The sequence below is a fragment of the Jaculus jaculus genome, chromosome 10, assembly GCF_020740685.1.
Source record: "Jaculus jaculus isolate mJacJac1 chromosome 10, mJacJac1.mat.Y.cur, whole genome shotgun sequence".
NCBI lineage: Eukaryota > Metazoa > Chordata > Mammalia > Rodentia > Dipodidae > Jaculus > Jaculus jaculus.
Window position 1 is genome coordinate 88,285,033 of NC_059111.1, and position 11,810 is coordinate 88,296,842.

Below are 11,810 nucleotides of genomic sequence, written 5' to 3' on the forward strand. Positions count from 1 at the left end.
AGTGTGTAGATTGCTTTTGGTAAGCTTTCCATTTTCACAATATTGATTCTTCCAATCCAGGAACAGGGGATGTTTCTCCACTTTCTAGTGTCTTCTGCAACTTCTCGCTTGAGTGTTTTAAAGTTCTCATTGTAGATTCTTTTTTTTAAAATTTTTATTTTTTTATTTATTTGAGAGTGACAGACACAGAGAGAAAGACAGATAGAGGGAGAGAGAAAGAATGGGCGCGCCAGGGCTTCCAGCCTCTGCAAACGAACTCCAGACGCGTGCGCCCCCTTGTGCATCTGGCTAACGTGGGACCTGGGGAACCGAGCCTTGAACCGGGGTCCTTACGCTTCACAGGCGAGCGCTTAACCGCTAAGCCATCTCTCCAGCCCTCATTGTAGATTCTTTACTTCCTTGGTTAGGTTTATTCCAAGGTACTTTATTTATTTATTTATTTTTTGATGTAATTGTGAATGGGAGTGATTCTCTGATTTCATCCTCTGTGTGTTTGTTGTTAGCATATATGAAGGCTACTGATTTCTGTGTATTTATTTTGTATCCTGCTACATGGCTATAGGTTTTAATCAGCTCTGACAGTTTGCTAGTAAAGTCGTTAGGGTCCTTTATATATAGAATCATGTCATCTGCAAATAATGATAACTTGATTTCTTCCTTTCCAATTTGTATCCCTTTTATGTGTGTCTCTTGCCTTACTGCTATGGCTAAGACTTCCAAAACTATATTAAATAAAAGTGGGGACAGTGGACACCCTTGTCTTTTTCCTGATTTTAGTGGAAAAGCTTCCAGTTTTTCCCCATTTAGTAATATGTTGGCTGTAGGCTTGTCATAAATAGCCTTTCTTATATTGAGATATGTTCCTTCTATTCCCAGTCTCTGTAGGACTTTTATCATGAAGGGATGTTGGATTTTGTCAAATGCTTTCTCTGCATCTAATGAGATGATCATGTGATTTTTGTCCTTCAACCCATTTATATAATGTATTACATTTATAGATTTGCATATATTGAACCATCCCTGCATCTCTTGAATAAAGCCTACTTGGCCAGGATGAATGATCTTTTTGATATATTCTTGTATTCTGTTTGCCAATATTTTGTTGAGAATTTTTGCATCTCTTTTCATGAGGGAGATTGGTCTGTAATTTTCTTTTTTTGTTCTATTTTTGCCTGGTTTTGGTATTAGGATGATGCTGGCTTCATAGAAGGAGTTTGGTAGAATTCCTTCTTTTTCTATTTCCTGGAAAAGCTTAAGAAGCAATAGTGTTAGCTCTTCCTTGAAGGTCTGGTAAAATTCAGCAGTAAATCCATCTGGGCCTGGGCTTTTTTTAGTTGGGAGATTATTGATAACTGTTCAGATCTCCATGTTTGTTAAAGGTCTATTTAAGTGATTAATCTCATTTTGATTTAATTTAGGTAGGTCATATAAGTCAAGGAAATCATCCATTTCTTTCAGATTTTCATACTTTGTGGAGTATATGCTTTTATAGTGTGTCCCTATGATTTTTTGAATTTCTCTGGAATCTGTTGTGATGTTACCTTGTTCATCTCTGATTTTATTAATTTGTGTCTCTTCTCTCTTTCTTTTGGTCAGATTTGCTAAGGGTTTATCAATCTTGTTTATCCTTTCAAAGAACCAACTCTTTGTTTCATTAATTCTTTGGATCTTTTTTGTTTCTATTTCATTAATTTCTGCCCTAATCTTTATTATTTCTTCCCATCTACTGATTTTTGGTTTGCCTTGTTCTTCTTTTTCGAAGGCTTTAAGGTGAAGTGTTAGGTCGTTTACTTGCGACCTTTCTAATTTCTTAATATAGGCACCTAAAGCTATAAATTTACCTTTTAGAACTGCCTTCATTGTGTCCCAGAGATTTTGGTATGTTGTGTTCTCATTATCATTTGACTCTATAAATTTTTAGATTTCCTTCTTGATTTCTTCAAAGCAATTTTGTTTATTAAGAACATACTTTGTATGGATATATCATGTGTTTGTACTATCTTTGTTCTCCCTGTCCCCATTCCGTTGGGGGCCCTCCTCAGTGGGGTTACTGGTATTCCCCATGGGGTTGTAGGTTATGTGTTGTGGGAAGAGCAGTCAGTTACTGGGGGAGGCAGTACCTCTGGGCATGACATCCCAACCTATGACTCTTATAATCTTTCCGCCCCCTCTTCCACAAAATTCCCTGAGCCTTGGTGGGTGAGTTTGAAGTCTACTTCAGTGATGAGCTGTCAGGAGCCTCTGGATCTCTGCTTTGGTAGGTGTTGAGTGTCCTCAGCGTGTGCCTCCTTCACCCTGGCGCTGACTGTCAGGTTCACCATGGAAGCAGCGCTCTTGCTTGTCTCCCCATTCTTCTGTGATTTCAGCTAGGCCTTGACTAAGATGCCAGGGGTGGTTTATCTTCTCACTACCTTCTACACGCACACCCTCTGGAGCAGAGGATCCGGGAGTTGGGGACCCAGGGGCCAGTCAATCAGGATGCTGGAGCAAAAGGCCTGTTTCCAGCACACACTAGGGTCCAGGCTTCCCCAAGCCAGCAGCAGGGGTATTGGGACCAAGGAACTGGGAGGTGGGGAATGAACTGGGAGCTCTGGCCTACTCACAATGTGCAGAATTTTATTTCATTGGAGGGGAAAAAGTCATTTTGAGCATATATGTAAATGAGCAAAAAGAGGTGTTTTCTATTTTTATCCCTGGGCTCTTGGCTTGCCAATATTTATCTCCAGCCTGATTCATCTCGGGAATTTCAACCCTGTCCCTTTCTAACTTCCTGATGAAAGGTTGACTTAACTTGTTAGCTCCTTACTATCACCATAGTTGATTAAGCTTCCAGGTTCTTCCTCCTAAGGTGATGGATTCTCTACTAACATGTGTTTGTGTGCTTGAATGATGTGGCACAGGACTGGAGGTCAGAGGACACCTTTGCATGCTGGTCTTCACTTCCCACCTTGCTCAAGACAGTGTTTTTCATTGTTCACCACTGCATTCACCAGACTATCTGGCCCAAAGCTTCTGGAAGATTCTCCTATCTGCCTCTCATCTCTCCATAGGCATATTGGGATTACAGATGCCCACTACAGTGTCTGGCTTTTATTTTTATTTATTTATTTAAAGAGAGAGGCTGAGAGAGGGAAAGAGAGGAAGAGAGAATGGGCACACCAGGGTATCCAGCCACTGCAAATGAACTCCAGAAGTATTTGCCCCCTTGTGCATCTGGCTTATGTGGGTCCCAAGGAATGGAACCTGGGTCCTTTTGATTGCAGGCAAGTGCCTTAACTACTAAGCCATCTCTCTAGTCCTGGCTTTTATTTTTAAATACTTTTTAAAAATTTATTTATAAGGAGAGAGACAGAGAGAAGAATGGGTGCACCAGGGCCCCTAGTCACTGCAAGCGAACTCCAAATGCATGCACCACTTTGTGCACCTGGCTTTACATGGGTCCTGGGTTATTGAACCTGGGTCATTAGGCTTTGCAGGCAAGCGGCTTGACTGCTGAGTCATCTCTTCAGCCCCTAATGTCTTATCTTTTTACATGTGTTCTGAGGATCTAAAAACTTAAGTACTCATGCGTCCTTGGCAAGCACTTTATCCACTGATCCACCACCCCTGCCCTGATTCTTTTTGTTTGTTTGGTTGGTTGGTTTGGTTTTGGTTTCTTGAGGTATGGTTTCACTACAGCCCAAGCTGACCTGGAATTCACTATGTAGTTTCAGGCTGGCTTTGAACTCACTGCAATCCTCCTATTTCTGCCTCACAAGTGCTGGGATTAAAGGCATGTGCCACCGCACCTGGTTTGTTTGGTTTCTTTTTTCTTTTCTCCTGCACCTCCTGTCTTCCAGTCTGACCATCTTAGGCTTACTGTCTTCCCAAAAGCTGGGACTCAAGACCTCAGCACTATCTCCATTCTCTCTTGGACTCCCTTCATCTGACTTACCAGATTCTTGGGTACTTCCTTAACAATGCTTCCTGATTAATTCTGGTAATTGTCATTGCTGCTAAGCAGCATCCCTGGCCCCGGGTACATCCCCACTGTGGTGGTTTGATTCAGGTGTCCCCCTTAAATTTAGGTGTTCTGATGGCAATTTGGGAATTAACGCCTCCTGGAGGCAAGGTATTGTTGGGGGCGGGCTTGTGGGTATTATAACCAGCTTCCTCTTGCCAGTGTTTGGCACACTTGCCTGTTGCTGTTGTCCATCGGATGTTGGCCAGAAGGTGATGTCCACCTTCTGTTCACATCTTCATTTTCCCCTGCCATAATGGAGCTTCCCATTGAGTCTGTAAACCAAAATAGACCGTTTTTCCCCCACAAGCTGCTCTTGGTCGGGTGATTTCTGCCAGCAATGCGAACCTGACTGCAACACCCACCCAGTCTTGTCCCCACACTAAGCTTACTTTCCCACATGCCACTTCCCTTGGCCATGTCCTCTGTTCATGACTTTAGGACGCCTTATTGTTCTTGATCCTATCCTCTCACAGCTGACCTTATTTTCCTGGCTTGGAAAGTTGCAAAAACCTTACCGGAAGTAATTTGGTTCTTGCCATCAGACAGACCTGGAATCAAGAGCTGAGCGCTGTGACGTGAGGGAAATGACTTTCACATTTCAAAACCTTTCCCTTTATCTTTATCAATCAGAAACTAGATATGCTGACCTTCAGCATATACTCACTCTTTCCACCTATTTTCTTTCTTTCTTTTTAAACATATTTGTTTACGAGAGAGACAGAGAGAAAGAGGCAGACAGAAAGGAAGTGACTATGGGCATGCCAGGGCCTTCTGCCACTGCCAACAAACTCCAGATGCATGTGCCACTTTGCACCTCTGGTTTCAGGTGAGTACTGGAAAATCAAAATCAGGCCACCAGGCTTTGTAGCAGGCACCTTTAACCATTTTTCCAGCCCATCTTTCCCCCTACTTTTTTTTTTTTTTTTTTTGCGGTAGGGTGTCTCTCTAGTCCAGGCTGACCTTGAACTCACAGTGATCGTCCCACTTCAGCCTCAGGGCTAGGATCACCACACCCATCACACCCAGCTCTCCCCCTACTTTCTCCACAACTACTTTACTATGGACAAAATTAGGAGCAAAAGTCCAGTGAAATTCCACTGGGCTTCAGTTTTCTTATCTATTTCATGAAGAATTTGACTTGATCTAAATTTCTCAGGCTCCTTCCAAGCTTGACATTCTAGTAGACTGTGTCACTATACTGATTAAGAGCTCATTTCTAGACTTAGACCTAGGTTTTAATTAGGTCTTCATTGGTTAAACTTCATTCAAATGCATTTCTCAGAGCCTGTTGCTTGCAGGTGAAACATGAGTATCATTTGACCTTGTAAGAATATTATGATGGGGTGGAGAGATGGCTTAGCGGTTAAGCGCTTGCCTGTGAAGCCTAAGGACCCCGGTTCGAGGCTCAGTTCCCCAGGTCCCACGTTAGCCAGATGCACAAGGGGGCGCACGCGTCTGGAGTTCGTTTGCAGTGGCTGGAGGCTCTGGCGCGCCCATTCTCTCTCTCTTCCTCTATCTGTCTTTCTCTCTGTGTCTGTCACTCTCAAATAAATAAGTAAAAAAAATGAACAACAACAAAAAAAAGAATATTATGAGCCACCCTGAAACTACATAGCGAATTCCAGGTCAGCCTGGGCTAGAGTGAGACCCCACCTCAGGGAAAAAAAAAAAAAAAAGAATATTATGAGAATTATACAAGATAGTAAGTGCTCAGTGAAAGCTGGCAGCTAGTATGTTCAAAGTCTTCAAACTAGTTCAAATTCTTGGTAAACTGAGGCTAGAGGCGTAGCTCAGTGGTAGGATGTGCTCTCAGCATGCATGTTCTGTGTGCAGAATGCCTATGGGCTAAATCCCAACATGAAAACAGAACAAGTCCAACAAATGAGCAAATCCACAAAAAGCAAGTTCTAAGTAAACTATTTTTTCTTTTGACCTCAGCCTCCCTCTTGAACTGTGATGGCAGTCTTTATTTTTCTGACCTTTTCCTATAAATAAACTTCACATAATATGCTAGTGCTTATCCTCATCAAAATAAATGAAGAAATTAATAAATGGGACAGGGGCTACAGAGATGGCTTAGTGCTTAAGGTGCTTACCTTAAAAGCCTAAGGACCCAGGTTCAAATCCCCAGGTACCATGTAGTCAGGTGCACATGGTGGCACATGCATCTGGAGTACATTTGCAATGGCTAGAGGCCCTGGCACATCCATTCTCTACTTCTCTCTCTCTCTCTCTCTCTTTCTCTCTCTCTCTAATAAATAAATTTTTAAAAATAACCCTCATAATAGGAGAAAAGGATGATGACACCAAATTAAAAGAGAGACTAGTGGAGAGAGGGAGGGAATTGATGGAGAGCAGAGTTATGAAGGGGAAAGTGGGGGAGGGGAGGGGAGGAGAGGGAAATGCCATGGTTTCTTGTCTGTAAGTATAGAAGCCATATATATATATATATATATATATATATATATATATGGTGCTGGAGAGATGAAAAATAAAATATTTTTTTTAAAAGAATGGGACAAATCACTTGGTGTCTGGGTTGGTTACTCAGCCCCCATTCAGAACTCATAAATGACACCAATTTGGGTCTCTGGTTGGGATTTACCTCCTCCTGCCTTCTTATGGGCAGAAGTCAATAGTTCTTCATATTTTCTCTTCCTTCTCTTTTTTAAAATATTTATTTAAGAGTGAGAGAAAGAGGCAGATGGAGATAGAATGGGTGTTCCAGGGTCTCTAGCCATTGCAAACTCCAGATGCATGTGTCACCTTGTACATCTGTCTTTTGTGGGTACTGGGGAATCCAAACCTGGGTCCTTGGGCTTCATAGGCAAGCACCTTAACTGCTAAGTCATCTCTACAAATTATCCTTCTCTTAACTAAGAAAGTCTCTCCAAACTTTAAAAAACATGGGGCAAATTATTTTATTATCCCTTCTCTCATAGAATCTTACCCAGAATTCTCATGGAATTCAGAAATCAGTAAGTGACAGATTGCTGTTTCCTCTTCCCTCCCCAGGTCAATGGGACACCACCTGCCAAATTCTAAATCCACCAGGAAAAGCCACTGCACTAAACAGAAAAGGAACTCCAGAGTCAAGATCCAAGAGAATATCTGTTACACATTTTTTCCGATTCAGTTTAGCAAATCACATGTTTCAAGCAACAATACATCACAACAGGCCACCCCCACGCTCTTTGTTTGTTTCTGACTCTGTAGAGAGTAGAGATCTGAAATATCATATGTTTCTTTCATTATAGAATTGCAGAAGATATATATTTAGCATGAAAGTGGAAAGGTGATGATGAGAATAAGGAAAAAGCCTAAAGGAAGGGGAAAGAGGAGCAGGAAAGGGTAGCTGGAGGAAGTGGAGTGGTGAATAAGCGTAGTGATATACATATATGAAAATGTCGTAATAAAGCCCACTGCTAGCCAGGCGTGGTGGCACACACCTTTAATCCCAGCACACGGGAGGCAGAGGTAGGAGGATTGCCATGAGTTCAAGGCCACCCTGAGACTACAGAGTGAATTTCAGGTCAGCCTGAGCTAGAGTGAGACCCTACCTCGAAAAATAAAAAATAAAAATAAATAAATAAAGCCCACTGATTTTAGCTGGTTATAGTGGCACATGCCTATAATCTGAGCACTCAGAAGGCTCAGCAAGCTCCTTCCAGACCAGCCTGGGCCAGTAGTTAGATCTTGTATATAGAAAACAAAACACATGCATATAGATTTTTTTGTTTGTTTGTTTGTTTTGTTTTTTGAGGAAGGGTCTTACTCTAGCCCAGGCTGAGCTGGAATTCACTATGAAGTCTCAGGGTGGCCTTGAACTCACAGCGATCCTTCTACCTCTGCCTCCCAGTGCTGGGATTAAAGGTTTACAAAGATTTACAAATTAAGTTCCAGGTCAGCCTGGGCTAAACTGAGACCTTACCTCAAGAGAGAGAGCACTCAGGAGGCAGAGGTAGGAGGATCGCCGAGAGTTCGAGGCCACCCTGAGACTACATAGTGAATTCCAGGTCAGCCTGAGCCAGAGTGAGACCCTACCTCGAAAAACCAAAAAAAAAAAAAAAAAAAAGAGAGAGAGAGAGAAGGAAAGAAAATTTATAATTTATCTAGGAGACGAAAGGTCAAATGATTATCATTCTTCCACTCATTTTCCCCACCCCAACCAGAACAAATAAGCCTTTCTAAAAAACCCCATAAGGAGCCAGGCGTGGTGGCGCACACCTTTAATCCCAGTACTCAGGAGGCAGAGGTAGGAGGATCGTTGTGAGTTTACAGCCACCCTGGGACTACATAGTGAATTCCAGGTCAGCCTGAGCTAGAGTGAGACCCTACCTTGACAAAAACCAAAAACAACAACAAAAACAAAACAAAAAAAAAAAAAAACACCATAAGGAGTTAGTCTTGCCCAAAAGGTTTCAAAATTTAGATATGAGTTTTGATGGCATTTAGGTTTAGAACAAATGAAAAATTGTTGCTCCCATGAGCCGAAGGTAATGGTATGAACACCTTCTGTCTCTTTAGTCCACCCTTTCACCTCCCCTACTACAGTGTTCCAAGTTTCTTTGCCCTATCATTACCTTTGACCCCAGGACTCAAGCACCAATGCACTTCCCCCACCATTTCTCCCCTTTTACTAGGGAGCTACAGTGCTTTGCCCAAGGTCCCATAACTAATTGCATCAGAGCTCAGCCAGACTTGAGGGTGCATGCCTTTAGTCCCAGCACTTGGGAGAGAGAGGAAGGAGGAGCACCATGATTTAGAGGCCAGCTTGAGACCATGTAGTGAATTCTAGGTCAGCCTGGGCTAGAGTGAGACCCTACCTCAAAAAAAAAAGAAGAAGAAAAAAAAAGGATTTCCAAGCGTCTTTCTAACCCTTTCTGACTTTAGCCTTTATCTCCCTGCCATTTGCCCTGTTAATATTTTTATTTGCACATATTCTTAAACACATTTGTTTAGAATGGAATAATTTCATCACTATCATATAACAGAAAATCAAAACCACTTATTATAAATAGAATGTCATTATAAAAACAAGCACATTGAAAACAAGGTGATGCTATTTTAGATTTCCCCACCCTGCCCTAAGGCTTAGAGGCCTATTTCCCTTCCCCTTTATTGAGATGAACAACTATTAAAGACGTGCTGACTGCAGCCAAACTTACTCCTGATGCATTCAGAATTGAAGGCCTTGTGAAACAATGTCTTTGTTTTGTTTTTGGTTTTTCAAGGTAGGGTCTCACTCTAGCTCAGGCTGATCTGGAATTCACTATGTAGTCTCAGGGTGGCCTCGAACTCATAATGATCCTCCTACCTCTACCTCCCAAATGCTGGGATTAAAGGCATGCACCACCATGCAGGGTTTATAAATGGTCACTTTAAAAAAAAATTGTTTTCATTTGGCCAGCCAGGCCAAATGAACCAACGGGTGCAATAGTGGCATGTCTGTTATGGGGGAAACCAACTGCCTTCTAATTGGACTGGAGGCCTGCTCCATGGGAGAGAATACATTCCTGATACTGAAAACTTAAAACAGGAGTAGTCATGAGCCCTAGGGGTGTAACATCTGCTGTTGTCTGGCTAAATGTGTATACTATGCTTATCAAACTACCCAGTAAGCACTTCTGTTAATGTTTATACCCTTATATTAATGCTACTCTCACTTGTGGTAGAGAATCTTCTCTTTTCAGATGCCGGTGACATTGGGACAACTCAGAAGGTATCATGGTAGTGGAAAGAAGTGACCACTCTGCTCAGTACTGCAATATCTCTTCCAAGGCTCAGGGTCTAATGTGGAAGAGGTGGCAGAAAGAATGTAAGAGCCAAAATAAGGGCAGGACTCCTTACAACATGCTCCTTCTGGACACAAAATGGCCTGGATATCTATGGCCTCACAGTTCCTGACACTACCTGCATAAGACCATCATAAGAGAAAGAAAAGATCATGATATCAAAAGTAAAAAAGAGACTGATTGAGATGGGGAGAGGGTATGATGGAGAATGGAATTGCAAAGGGGAAAGTTGGGGGAGGGAGGTTATTACCATGGGGTATTTTTTATAATCATGGAAGTTGTTAATAAAAATTTAGAAGAAAAAAATTTTTTGTTTTTATTTATTTAAGAGAGAGAGAGACACATAGAGAGAGAATGGGTACGCCAGGACCTCCAGCCACTGCAAATGAATACCAGATGCATGTGTCACCTTGTGCATCTGGCTTGGGTGGGTTCTGGGGAATTGAACCCGGGTCCTCAGGCTCCACAGGTGATTTCAAGGTTGAACCTTAAGTTTCTACATTTCTCAAGATATATTAAAGATTTTAATTTTTTAATTTAATAATCTTAAGTTAAGGCTGAAAATACTAAAGACTAGAGCACTGACCAATGTCAGATGCAGTGAGCTTGAAGTTCTAGCAAACTGGAAGCCAAGACAGGAGGACTACTTACACTTAGGAGTCCAAGACTGTCCTGGGCGACATAAGGAGACTCTACTGAAAAGCAAAGAGGCTAACCCAAGACTACATTGTGAATTGCAGATCAACCTGGGCGACAGTGGGACCCTACCTTGAAAAACCAATAATAATAATAATAATAATAATAATAGTAGTAGTAGTAATAAATAATAAATCTAAAGAAGCTGAGCATGGTGGTACACACCTTTAATTCCAGGACTCTGGAGGCAGAGATAGACTTTATGAGTTCAAGGCCAGCCTGACACTGAGTTCTAGATAAGCCTGGGGCTAAAGTGAGATTCTACCTTGAAAAAGACAAAAGAAAAGAAAGAGAGGAAGGAAGGAAGGGAGGGAGGAGACAAAGACAGCTCTAGAGATAGAACCTTGGGGGTGACTCAATACAAAGTCTTTATCTATATTCAAAAATACACATAGACTCCAGAGGCAGAGGTAGGAGGATCGCCATGAGTTCAAGGCCACCCTGAGACTCCACAGTGAATTCCAGGTCAGCCTGGGCTAGAGTGAGACCCTACCTCAAAAAACCAAAAAAAAAAAAAAAAATACTCATAGATGCAAGAATGTGTTTGCATGAAACAGCTCTTGAAATAGGTTCTGCAAACAAGTTACTGGATGTTACTGGACAAGTTACTGGATCAGTAGACTGGAGTTCCCACACGCACCCTCTCTGAAATTCCCGAGTGCACCTTCTTAGCCCCAATCATTTTATAAAGTCACAGTATGATGTAACCTTTCCTTTATAAACCCCTTTCCTCTGAGGGTCTGGGCTCTCTCTCACTACCGCTGTGCCAGACTGTGAGGACAGAGCCCAGGCCTAGGCTTGCAATAAAGAAACCTGCTGCTTTAAAAAAAAAAAAAAAAAAAAAAAAAAGAATGTGTCTGCATGAGGGCACACATGTGCGGGCAAGGAGGGTACACACGCATGCATGAGCTCACAAGTAATTGACGTCCAGGTCCTCCCAAGCAGCCCTTCGTTCTTTGTTTGCATGTGCTCAATCATGGGGGTCTCAGCTGTGACAAGACAGCTCCTTGTATTGCCGATGTCAACCCTGTCATTGAAATGAGTGGCTTGCTTCTGGATTATGCTGCTCAGATTGTCACCCCATCAAGCCTTGCCTGTGTTCCTGGACACGTCCACCAGTGGGAGCACGAGCCTGAGAGCAGAGGCCGCAGGGCAGGGCGACGCTGTGTCCTACCGTCCTTCAAGTTGCATCTAGAGCTACGCGGTTCTTCCTGGGCTGAAGGAAATGTTCTGGAATCTTCTCTGGCCAATATAGTATCCACAAACCAGAGTGCCTGAGGTTCCGGATTATTCATTGTAGTGTAAATTACATTTAA